Below are 13,599 nucleotides of genomic sequence, written 5' to 3'. Positions count from 1 at the left end.
GTAATTTTTTTCATAATAATCACTAACATAAGCCGGTCATCAGCCCGACACCCGCGTTATATCCAACGTGACAACTTTTCCGCTCGCTGTCCACTTCAGAAACAATTGCACAACAAGCTTTTAAAGAATATACACATTTCGCAAGGTCGCGACAATTTCCTCGCATGCATGAGTGTTGTGAAGCCACCTTTTAGTGTCTGGCTCGCGTGCAAAGTTCAGTTTGACACGTATTCATTCTATGAACCACAATCAGTACGGATGACAACGTGCTTTTCCTAAAGCTCGAGCTCAAATAAGATATTCGCCATGACGGTTTAGACTTTTAAAAGTGACGCCTCAAAACTAAATTTGTAATCGACCCAAGAAGAATGAGACACCCTTACTTCACGAAGGGTGCCACCAATTAGAGGAAATGGGGAGTTTAAAAATATTGAGCTAAGCATTTGGCTTATCTTCAACCAACCATGGTGTCGCAAAAGTCATTTTCTCATTTTAAAATTGCCTTCGGTTAAATATTCATGATAGGTATACAAATTTGCAACGTCTATAACTATGGGTTTTCGAAAGATATTCAAATACGGACTACGGATTACAAACTATGACATTTCCATATCACTTCTTACTTTAAAAAATATCCAAAATGAGCTATTGAATGTCTGGAAAATAAAGATGATATAATCATGACAGAGCGTTCATAGGAAAACTACACTACTGAGCTGCACTTCAATATTAGGCCACATAATTGGCACGCGAAATGTAATTTCACTTTCATTTCGAGATGCGCCACTCCCACAGCCAAGCAGGCAACACCCTTAAACTCTTCCTTTTACATAAATCATACTTTCTTTAAAATCTGTAAGCCAGGACAGTGATCCAATAAAGGAAGGGGCCTCAGAGCACCTCACGTTTTGCTCGGCACGTGAACCGCCCTTAGAGCACACGTGAGTAGGGTTATGCAGGATCAAAATGAGCGTGTAACGGTGCGTTGCACTGCACGCAATGCAGCAAATTTTAACGGTGGTCGGTGCCAAACACACAAAACTTCTTAGTACAGAGCAGACCACAGCGTCTTCCCGGCATTGCTTCTTCCAACTAGTCATGGAGCGCATTTTTTTTTGGGGGGGGGGGCATTGATAAGAACAAATTAATGACCTGTGATAAGGGCATAGCGTTAAACTGTCGCCTAAAAAAAATGATTAGCGTCAAAGGAATGCGGGCAATGCATGAAATAAAACATTAGTAGGATTTCATGCGAACAGTGGACATCGCTCTAAACCAAATTCCACCAGTCGGATCAAATATAAAATTTCCCCCAACATATTCCACTTCTAGCCGTCACCTCCAATCAGGACGCTGGATCACCGACGTTTCAAACTAACCTGAAGTACCGTTCGGCAGTCGTTCGATCACCTCAGGTCAGGCCGTCAGACCAGACCAAACCAAACCAGTGCGTGCTAGTCAGCCGGGCGAGCGTGGTCAGGGAGCGGGGAGCGACACGACCACCTCCAGCACTGCCTCTGACAGACTGACTGACGGACCGCGGGACCGACCCGGTCGGCGGAGCGGGCCCACACCCGACGACGGCGGCGGCGGCCGCCAATCAACGGCGGCGGCGGCCGGGGGCGGGCCGGCGGACCCTCACAGGGAGCCGCTGGACCCTCCCCTTACGAGCCGCGAGGGCCAGTGCACCCTCCCCCTGGAGCTGCAGAGAGGGACGGCGGACCCTCCCCTGGAGCCGCAGGGGGGTGGGGTAGTGCAACCTCCCCCTGGAGCTGCAGAAGAGGGCCGCTGAGACCCTCCCCTCACAGCTACGGGGGCCGCCGGACCTCTCCTTGGCAGCGGCGGGGTCTTCTGAGCCACCACAACCCTCTCCTGAGAGCGGCAGGGGCCGCTGGGCCCTCTCTGACAGCCGCGGGGTCTGGCGACACGCAATTCCAGACCGACTTCACATGCATTATGCCAGTCGAGTGCAGACAATCATATGCCGTACTATGGTACGCAACGCTATGCATCAGAATGGAGGATAAATGGACGGTGAACATTTAAGGATAAATCATCTCGACAGGAAAATCCGGTACCTATAATAGACAGGACGGTAGATGTAAGCCATTTCTTTAGAAAGTAGTTCACATGTGCGCACTCGCTAATGTAAATATACTGGAAAACGATGATTTATCATTGCAAAATGCACATATATAATGTCAATACACATGAATTTGGTAGGATTATTGTGAGGACAAAACCCACACCGTTGTAGGACGCGATCCAGTTTATGTATGCAATTTTTGACGGTGGCGTTCGTATACCACGAAATCCACGAAAGGGTAATTCGGTTGCACTAAAAAAAAAACTATCTGTTCAATGCCAATAACTTGAAGCATAGATAACATGAACTACCGGTAGTTCATGTTTTCTATGCTTGAAGGCATTCACGGCTTTTCAGCGAAATTTGTTCGAAAATCACTCCAGGAAATAATGCTTGTCTTATTCTTATTCCCAAAAAAAACTTTACAATTCACAAAAAGGAATAGATTGGAATGCTACATTATTTAATATTTTACGGTCCACAGCCACCAACGAAACGAGTAGGTACTTGATAAAAATAAGCCTCCCCAGCTATACTGAGAGATCAGAGAAACACATGACCAGTCCACCTCTGGGAGACTGGTCACCTCTGGACACATGACCAGTGGCTAAGCCGATCTCTGGGAGCAACAAATGGGACGCCAGCGTGGCCAGTCATCGGTCTCTAAAACAGACGCCAATTCGATGCAGTAGAGCGCATCACTAACAAGCAGGACCTAGTGTGGGACGATCCCGTAGGAGAAGCACAATACCTCACGATTGAAATGCGAAAGTTGTGTCTACTGAGCCCCACCACTTCAGTTCAAGTCGCAGGGCGTCAGTAGTCAGTACCGAGTCCCCTCGCCCTCGCCGCGTCTCCCACGACTGAGAGGGAAGTTCATGTCCACCATCACAGGACTGGCATATCCGTGCGGCGGGCAGACCGCAGCCGCTCAGCACAATAATAGCTCGGCACGCTGCAGTTCCACAAGGTAAAAATGTGACCCGTTCGCCTGACTGCGCGCTCACGAGGATGGAGACCACAGCGGCTCATGCATAATGCAGTCCGAGTCATTCTCGAGTCAAACGGCCATTTATCAGTGGACCAGCAGCGGGCTGCGGGTACGGCGAACCGCCGCCGGGCCCGGCCTCGGTGGCCACAGCCGGCAAATATATAACACTTAGCCACAGTGATTCATGAATTCATGAATAAACTAGCACACTAATGGAAATTATGCATGGCCTGCTGGAGCGCCGCAATGGTGCACGACTGTTTATTAAATGAAATATGGAGAGCTTACGGTCATGCATTTGTTTATGCAATGTGGCCAAATACCAACATATGTATAGCGGCACTATTAGGGCAGACATCAGTGTCAAACAGCCGTTAGGAATTGATTTTCAGGGATCAACGTCACAAATCTAGGTTCATGCCTGTACAAATATGCGAGAAAATTGACTGTTTTACACGATCGTACTGTGGAACATCCGTTATTTTACAAGGCTTCATTACATGATGTTTGATTACTATTCCGAAAACGCACCTCCTCTTGTCACGAATAACGATGTTAAGCAAGCATAAGACACACAAAAATGACACCTTAGAAGGTAAAGAGCGTCTGAAGAACAGCAAAATGACTTTGGCTTTATTCTTCATTATCAATGACAAAATATTATGTTTTACAGGTTCCCTTTCCAAATGCAGATCATTTATGAATTGTTCCAGATGAAAAGCTTACGGAACAATGGCAGATTTCAAGGAACTGCAATCGACGGATAAGGGATAAAGTGTCGAAAGTCCTTGAGCAATGTTCAAACAGTGTCCTTCACAGCAATCTGGCCTCACGCAAGTGTGTACCCGTATTTCCTTACAATCCTTATAGGAATAGAACACCCAAAGTCGTGTAATTGTTCAACCCGACGGGTAGAATAAGAAGGAGAAACTTGAACAAGATTATGTTCTCATATAGGTAAGGGTCAAACAACCTTTCTTTCAAATCATTTTTGATGCTTCTTGTTACGAGCCATCAAACCCCTCAATCAAACGTCTGTCGGCATTTTGACCTTACGTGGGCTGGGTCAAGTCATATTTAAATGATAGCAAAAAAAAAAAACGAAGGAATTCATCGAAGGCGATCAGATATCGTCCGCAGTCTGCAGCCCGTTGTTCAGCGATATCTCGAAAGGCTGGTATAGTGCCTTACGATCAGCCGATACAGATTCATTTCTCCCGGCGAAAGTGACCAATGACCATTCCATCACCCCAGACTCACATACGCATTCCTTCGCCAGAGCCAGTGCCGCTTTGCACGTGTCAGCTGAACATCCACGTGACAAATGGCCTGCAACGACCTTCAATGGCTCGGGTTTCATGGAAATCAGTCCTGTCCGCGCCGCCCGAACGGTCACCGGCGGGGCGGCCGGTCAGCCTATACAGGGCGCGGAATACCCTCCAACGCGCCAGCAGAGCGGGCCCGGGGGGGAGACACGACCCGCGCCGCGACCTGCAGAGGGGCATGGCGGCAGGCGCCGCGCCAGGCCGGGCCGCACGCTGGCCTTGGGAAGGTAACGGCTCCCGCTGCCGACCCGGCAGCCACCCGGAACAGCAGCCCCGCATCGGAGTGTATAATTTGGGCCACTGCTGGCCATGGGCCGGGCAGATGAGAGCGGGAAGATGTGTACCGGGCTGGTATGATCCACTGGGAGGAAGGTTGGCTGCTTTGGTGTCCGTCAGCCTCGCGGTCGTCCGACAGGGAAGCGGAGCATCAACCACAGGATCGGCATTTACCAAATGAGAATGGCATGCTAGGCTTATCAAACGAGGACATAGTGATTTCTTAGATGAGAGAACTATAAAAGGCTGGAAACACTCGAGTGAAGCAATTTTTCAAGGCACTAGTTTTCAGGAGAACTAAACGATAACAATGCGGAACAAGGTAACTTATCACGAACACTCTACACCTGTGCAGACAATGTATCACAACTGTTAACTTACAAAGCCAAACTTTTGTTTACGGTGTCGAACTTCATGTTCCCTAACAAAAACAGTCACCGGACAAAAATGGAAACACGGACGTAGCAGGGTTGATGTTGTAATCGAAGGTGAAAGCCAAGCTTCCAGATAATGCCATGCCGTGTAATAGACGGGTACGTCATCGTCTAAGTCCTACCAACCAACCCATATCCCAGGTACCACAGACGGTCAGGGATGCCTTCACAGCAGAATCATGTCGTGGAACATGCTCAACAGGAGATAACCCATGTTATCCGGTCAAGCTTATGTTCAGCGGAACCAAAGTGCATAAACCTGTCAATCTCCGAGAACAGAACAACATTGCGACGCTTCCCATCGGGATCCCGAACATCCCATGCATCGTTCAATATCTTCGAGTAACCACAACACAACCGTTTGAAGGCTTCCAGTAAGCGTCTTACAAGTCCGGAAGCACAGTTGGCCAACAAACAAGTCACCATTGTTGGAATTTAGGGATTTCATGTGTAGAAGTATTGGTTCGTAGAGTGCAGGGCCAACGCAGGTGTTCCGATATTGCCCACACGCGGTACAGCTAAGCTGTTCTAGGTATATCGACCAACCAACCAACCGACGAATATTGCTCCATGTCGCCTCCACTAAGAGTCTTGGAAGTCTGTGAGCTCCAGGGCTACCTCCAGGGCCAGACCGAAAAGTACCCCAGGTCATCGGGGATCTTTCACTGGATCATAAGTGGAAGAGCTGAAAAACATTACAGGTCACCAAGGATTACAACATGCAACCAGAAAACACCAAAGCCACCGAAGAATGCCAAGAGACACCAAGGGTCACCACACCACACCTGTCCCCGTAACGTCGGATCAGGACCGCAAAGGCCTCTGTCGGCCCCTTCTTGTCCCCACACACGACAGCATGCGAACTCGCATGCGGCCACGCGGTGTCATCCGATTTGCGCGGCTCACACAAGGACCGGAAGGGCGGGTCCGCAGATAGCAATGGACCGACACTGACGCCCGGCGGAAGGGCGGACGTTCTGACCAGGAGCGGTAGCGGAGTCGCCGCGAGCAGGTGGAGTTGGAGTTGGCCCTTCCGAAAGGACGTTTCGTGAGACCTAGTGGACAGGAGTTCCGTTAACTGGCTCGGGAGCATGAGTTAGCGACTCGAAGGACTCGAAGAAAAGGTACTGTCCGGAAGGAGAAGCTTTATTGACAAGGAGATACAAAGGAGGGTAAACAGACAATTATTGAAACAAACTTCCAGGACCAAGGAAGCCCACAATAAGCAACCAACAAAAGGTGTTCCGTAAGACGGTCGGGAGACCCAGACTGGAACGCGCCATAGCTAGACCAACTATTCAGAGAGGCCCTTCGGCCCTGTCCCCATGATCTTCATAGGACATAAGCGCATCTTCACTGGAAGTCACGCGGTTCACATCATGCATTCAGCGCGCCCCGACACCGGTTCGGACTCTGTCAGCAGCGGTCCGGTGTTTGCAGGACATAATGCGGCGGTCGGCCACAGCAATCAATATGCAGGGGGTAACGGTTCGCGGTCGGGTGCCCCGGCGCAGCGCGCATGAAGCCGTCCTTGTCACAGGGTGGTGTGGAAACCTTTGATATACATGCAACGGGGGCACCGAGACTAAAGATGAGTGGTACGAGAAGTATCACCATGTCCAACACAACACCTGAGGTTATATTCACAGCCCTTTTAGCATTTGACTGTCTAAAAAGGGAAAAGGTATCGCAATGGGTAGTCCCAACTATACGTCCCTAACATGCCCTAACCCATGCCAGGCTATCAGTCATAAGTTGTTTGTTCTTGCTCATTACCTGTTTGTATCTACATCTCCAATCACTAGGTTAATGGCCTTCCTCCCTTCCAATCGCCCATCTTACGTAAGACCCGCTATCCAGAGTAACCACCGAGCGACATGCACGATCCTTCGGGAAGCCGCCGTCCATTCTCGAAGTCATTTTTAGCATGCCCTCGTCGGCAATGAGAAGCAATTACATTGCGGTTTCGCCGCGTCTGGAAATGGTGAGCAGAACAGCAAGCGGTGACCGCAACAGCTTCACCCACGGAAGACGATCTGTCCGCGAACACGACCGCTCGCGTGTCGGTGCGGTCCCGTCCGTTCGGGCGCCAGTCGGAAGGGGGAAGGGATATTATTGGAAACGTACGCCGCGAACCATTCACAGACTACGCGGTGGCGGTGATCTGAGGTACACAGTGGCTGCAGGCGGCAGAAGCGGCTGCAGAGTTGCAGACGACACGGTGACTTCAGCGGAACAGGCGACAGCTGCAGAACTGGTGCCCAGCGCACAGAAATTCCCACGGTGGGGAACATCGTGTCATCCAGTGGTGCGCAAACGTCACCGTCCGCAAACAAAAATCAGCGGACGAGCCAGGCTCGCGAGGTTGGCCCGCTGCAGCTGGGCAGTGTGTCCTGGTGGTTCCGTGCAGGGCGTCGGCCTCAGTCCAAGTGTCACCGAGTTCACCGAGTCACCGAGTTGCCGCAAGGGCTGCTGACAAGTGCCTCTCCATTCGGCCGAGAGTGAAGCATCCTCACATCAGGCTCCGCTTGACAGATCGCAAACAAGGAAAACTAGCGTGTTACATGCGGCAAGGTCCATGGATGAGAAATACTACATCTTTCATCTATGCATGCGGCCTCAAAGCGTGATCACATCGCAACACAACGAAAGAGACAGCTGAAGGAAAATTATGCTAGAAGCCAAAAGCCCAGCCAGTTGTCCTGGCCACGAACGTACAACACAATGGCGAAACATTGATGCAGCTCGAGCTTGTGAGAATTATGGGTGTTACGTTCAGCCTTTACATTCATGGACCCAGACTGCTGGCGCCAGTCAGTCCACTTTTTCAGTCAGCACCACGCCGAGTACCGCAATTTGCGCCGTTCGAACACGCGCTGAACCCACTGACCACTCAGTCGTTCGGTATCATACCCATAAACACCTCAGACAGGCCGTAAACGTCAGACCGCTCACAACACCCGAACAATGCCGCATGGTCCGAGGGGCTCCTCTTCATGACCTCACCAAACAAAACCTTAGTAGCATGCTCGCTGTTTCATCATATTTCATGTTTAGAAGACGCACGAAATGCATAGACTTACTAAGCAAAGGAATAAAACATTTCTGTGCACATTTCCGGGTACGAATCACAACTTTTCGGTCAGCCGGGCGCCGACATTCGGTTTTCGGAGAGCGAATCACATCATGGCACTCGCGCACGAAGTTCGTATTCACGGCTGTCAGAATATGGTCCGCAGACCATAACCTTCTCCGTGCACGTGAGGACGCATGGTTGGGTGGACTTCCTCGCCATGCCACACCACGTCCCCCATACCCCTGCCTCCACCTCTCCTGCCGAGTGGCGTGTCCCGAGCGCTCCCCGGCTGCCAGAAACACTCAGCCGCCGTGTAAAAACCGCATGACTAACCCACACCCATTCCCGAGCCGGACAATACAGTTAGACGGAAAACAAGGAAGAAAACCACCTAATGGAGTGTATGCACAACTTAATCCGCACGAAGAACTCGACAAAAATCCGCCGAACAATTTTACTGCTGACCAAAAACATTGTTAACACCAGGTCACGCTAGAGCTCCGTGGCCTGACGCGCTGGCTAATTCAATAGCGGACACAAGGACAAACAGTTGAGTTCGGCATAGTGCACTTTTCATGACGCCAGAGACAAGGTAATTTTCACGGAAGCGGCTGCGCACGCACGACACGGGAAGCAGACGTAAGCGAGGTGTTCTCAGACGCGACGGTTCACCGGGCATTGACAGGATCAACATAGAAGTGTGAGAGGGAAAAGTAGAGTGGGTGTGTCAGAGTGTTAATGAGAGAGGGTAAAAGGAATTGACTTGAGTTTGAGAGTGACGAATCCCGGGAGATGTCCTAATGTTAGTATCTTTTATTGAAGCTTAGGGTGTGTCTACTACTGAACTGAGTGCTGAGGCAAAAACTAGTCGATGCTAAAGCATATCCTTCAGATAGGCATTTATATCGATGTGGGATAGATGCTGGGTGTGCCAGTTAAAAACACATTGATATCCCTGGATTTGCAGTGTGTCAAAGCTGACGAAAGAGGGTCTCGGACTCTCGGGTTGTGCAGTGCACCAGTGTTACTGTAAGAGAGCCCATATATCCGTCGGTGCACCAGTGTCGAGGGTCTTTTTGAGCTATCGGTAGGTACCAATACCATAGATGTAGTAGCACGGGCTAATCGTGAGAAAACCACAACGATGACGTCTCACAATCCAATAATCAGAAGCGCATTGCATTGATTAGATCAGACGTTTCTTCAGAAGGACAAAGAAACCACTATCTATTGTGGAGGTCGTTTTATGAGTAACATGTGCAAATAAGCTAATCGTAAGGGCGGGACACGCATGGTTTCAGTAACACTTGAACTACCTAGTATCTGAGCCCGACGTAACCTTTTCTTATTAGTTTCAATCGTTTGAAGTTTCATGAATAGTAAATTCACATTTGCAGCACGTCAAGCAAGAAACAAAAAATGAGCAATGTTGGACGATATGTGTGTTATTCAGAACTGCTCCAACTTACAATCAGTCATGCTCGCTCAAGAAAATGACGTAAAGAGAGTCAATAAAAACGCCGTGACATATTTTCCTAGCCTTTTTTGTCTTCAAGGATCCACATACCATCCACAAGGTCAAGACGCACGGGGTCGATTATAGTCAACTAATTCAGCAAAGTAGCACAATAGACCACTCAAATTGCTATTTTTCAAACTTATTCCAAGAACAGAATTCAACAATAGGCAAAAAGGTAATGACGTCAGGCAGGTCGAGGCAGCTCCCTTATCTATGAATCATGACATCACTCAGCGGCTTCAGCTTATGAAAAACTGCTATCCGTATTTTTAATCTGCCGTGCATTCCAAGGAATAAAACAAGTCATCGCTGATGGTTTTATAAAGTGCTTAGCTCACAGAAGAACAATTAACGAGGAAACAATATGTCTAGAAAATGTTTCAATCCAACTAACTATACCTACGGTAGCATTTAAATACTAGTTTAATCCCTAATGCGCAAAACAAGACCCTAACCAACTTGAAAAGAGCCTATAGCGCGTTATGGGAAGGCATATATTTCAGAGTTTTACAAAGGCCTAGGGCGAAACAAAGAACATTAGAATCAGAGAAATAACCATTCGTAGCGGTAACAGTATCGTGCACCGTGGTTTCCTTCCCTCTGTTTCAACATCAGTCATAAGTTTAAATCGATTTAATTAAAAAACAAACTAAAAATGTTAAATCAAGTGCAAAGCTGATCAACACTTTTCATATAATTCCTCTAAAAAGGGCTGACTTTTTAGAAACACGTCATCAATAACCCTGAAACACTGACGTGACCATGGACACTGATAAATGAACGATGTAATGACACGAATTGCTTTGATGTAATGACTTTGATTGTTTTGCCGAACTCAAAACGATAAGTAATGCAAAGTACCAGAAGATCAATTTAAATAAGTGCCGTCGTTATATATCTCGCAGTGATTTGCGAGTCCTTGCACGAACGAGCATCAATTAGCAAGGACCGCTCCGTTAACGCTCATCTAAATGTCCGATATTTTTACGGCAGCTCAGCTCGACTTGCAACTAAAACTAAACACAGTCTGGTACTTCAACAGTTATACGAGCATTTCTTACACCCAATATTGCCCCTTTACGGTTTGCACACTGCAGGGACTTGTCTTGTGTGTTACTGTTCTTTCACTGTGTAACGGCACCTGTCGTTAAAAAATCCCGCTAACGATTGGGTACTGCGCTGCGCCAGTACTCCGCTGACACATTGAAACAATACGACGGCGCGCTCGCGTGCGGCGCCTCCGCCGCGCCGGTACCGTTAGCACCGATACTGTCACTGGACGAAATGCGTTCCTATCACGGCGCTGCAAACATAACGGGCCGCATTTTTGCGAAACCGCAATTACATCGACTGCTGACGGGTGGCCACCGCTGGCTGCCAGCCGCCGTCAGACACAGCCAGAAGTGATGGACGCTGGAGATACGGTCAATTAGTGGGTCATTACTGTAAGCCGGCGTCGGAGCCTGGATGAGGGGATTTACAGCTGGGCTGAGGCCAATCGCAGAGCTCATGAGGTGTACGGGATGATTTGTGGGAGATATGGTCCATGTAGGGAGGGCCTTACAGGTGGGGGCGGGGCATGGTCCATAAATGTAGGGACCGTACTGATTCTGAACGGTGAGGGCCATGTGAGGACCGCGCTGGTCTGCAGGCGACATGGTCCACGGACAGATCGCGCTGCACGGCCTCATTAGAGTCTGGACGGACCGTGCCGGTCTTTGGGCGCCAGGGATGCGCCGTCACGCGCCATGCACTGCCGTAAGCGTGCACTCTCACGTAATCTGCTCATGGACAGGCAGCAGCTCAGTGGAACGTCCCGACCCACTAAGCTGCTGCCTTTCCTGGTGATCAAGGTCACAGGTACCAAGGTCAAAAAGGTCACAGGTAACACTGACGGAGCAAGGGGGAATTTATTTATATGAACTGCTTTTTGACAGTTGATAACCGATCAAATGAAAGATGTAGGATGAAATAAATCACCAAATTACTACCCACTATCCAGCCAGGGGTGTAGAAAGCATGCGATTCTCGTCTAAAATGAGTCACTAACCAGCACAAGAAGAGTGAGGAATTGGACACAAATAAGAGACACGGAGCATTGCCTGTCTAATTAAGGTGAACAAAGTGTTTAAAATCACAGTCAATTACACTACGAGCACTGACAATGCACGCTCAAACTCTGGGTACCGAGAGTCACAGTTTATGCCGCCGGCATGTCTTTCAAGAACTGCCGGTCCGCTGAGGCGACCCCAGTTCTGGGGACCGCGCCGATGGGAGTCCCAGTACCGCGAGCTAATCGGGACGGCTGTGTGGCGAGCCAGTGAACCGAACAGCCCACTGGGTGTTTGCCGTTTGCGCAAATTCGGTCATAGGGCGTGCACGCTCCGTAGCTATATTTTCGTCCTTGTGCGTAGTTATGCCCGGCTTATAAAAACAATCTAGCAGAGCAGAGTACTGTCTTATCCGGATCGCAGATAGGATCGGGAACTAAGTGTACTCCAATGGATGTACGAGCTTTGACATTTAATCCACGTGCAATGTGCACGGTCGGAGGGAAGTCCATGATCAGTACAGCACACATGAACCATTGCAACCTAACTGGTGAAACTTGAGTACCTATTGGAATCGGACTGTCGTGATATCAGAGGCGTGTTTTTCTTCGGAAAGTCTGAAGAAAAAACAGCTTACTTAGCATCCAGGTCGCAATCCAATAAAACTAAGAACTGCTTAACAAAATAATCCTGGAATTTGACGATTGGTGGTTTAACAGCAATCAACTACTCTTACGAGGAAAGCGCGATTTTAGAGTAAATTAAGGTAGGCGGTGCATTAGAAGAAGGGTTTCATAAGTCATCCTGTGTGATGCGATTATGGAATATACAGTTTCCAAGTTGGCTAATGGAAAAAAGCATCACATCACGATTTTACTGCTTTGAAAAGCGATCTGATTTGAAACGCATCCGAAGCTTTATCAAGAGCATTGTCATGCAAAACTTCAACAAAAAATAAATAATGCACTTCGCAGTCCTGTAAGCTGTCCTTACTCCGCCCATAAGAAGGCAGATTGAAGACAGCAATGACGTCATCAAGCGGCAAATAATTCCGACTTAAGTGCTTCCGTGTTCTGGGCTGGGCGCGTCGTGAACTATCAAAGAGCTCGCGCCGCGTACATTACAATCGTCTGAAAACTCCTCCAGTACACGAGCGATAGCCAAGCGCCATTTACTTATGGCTATCGTAGCCTGCACAATGCACATGTCAGCCACGAGTGACTTCATATTCCAGGAAGTAAGTGACTTCCGGGCTAAAAATCCATTGTTTATGTGGCTGGCAAATGTCATGTAATCAGAGTTCGGTTCGCATTACCGCTGCTTCCGGCATCAGGTTCGGAGAGACCGCCGAGCGAGCGTAGCTAGTTAGGGCTCCACACGTGCCGGTAACGACGTCCACGTGACGTTATGAGCCATAACGTCACGTGACGTGACGTGAGAGATAGGTCACCCGAGGTTGGTGGGGCGCTGGCTGAAGGGATGTCTGCTGAAGGGATTCCATTGGTCTGTGTGCGGCTACACTGACCAATGGAACGTGCGTCAGACGAGAACGTTGTAAACGGCGGAACAATGAGGCCACCCTCTCTGACGCAAAGACATGGAAATCAGAAGCAAAAAAAAAAAAAAAACACCAAAAATGATGCAAATACACACGATTACCAAAGACCACATGTCAGGTGATAGCTATTGATGATATAACACAACTTTGCTCTAAGGACTTTTGCCATAAACTGACGACTGCGTAGTGTGAAGCTGTTGCCTTTCATGCCAAAAATGGTGCCCAATCTTCGTATCCCAGCGGATCCTACCCGGAACGCGACGGTGCGAACGGACTAGTATAA

General features: G+C 48.9%; 1 protein-coding gene across 2 annotated transcripts in view; it reads right to left on the bottom strand.

Moving 5' to 3' along the window:
- Positions 1-13,599, bottom strand: part of LOC122389330 (puromycin-sensitive aminopeptidase-like) — a 61,757-nt gene that overhangs the window by 45,161 nt on the left and 2,997 nt on the right. The window contains exon 1 of one of the 2 annotated variants that reach the window (XM_043381225.1): positions 1,380-1,797. The exons of the other annotated variant lie outside the window; for it this stretch is intronic. The gene's annotated coding sequence lies outside the window, so the exon portion shown is untranslated. Of the gene's footprint in view, positions 1-1,379; positions 1,798-13,599 lie in introns of those variants that run through there. 2 annotated transcript variants of the gene reach the window in all.

The sequence above is a fragment of the Amphibalanus amphitrite genome, unplaced genomic scaffold (assembly GCF_019059575.1).
Source record: "Amphibalanus amphitrite isolate SeventyFive unplaced genomic scaffold, NRLGWU_Aamphi_draft 000354F_arrow, whole genome shotgun sequence".
Classification (NCBI taxonomy): Eukaryota; Metazoa; Arthropoda; class Thecostraca; order Balanomorpha; family Balanidae; genus Amphibalanus; species Amphibalanus amphitrite.
This window is presented reverse-complemented; position numbering and strand designations above follow the sequence as displayed.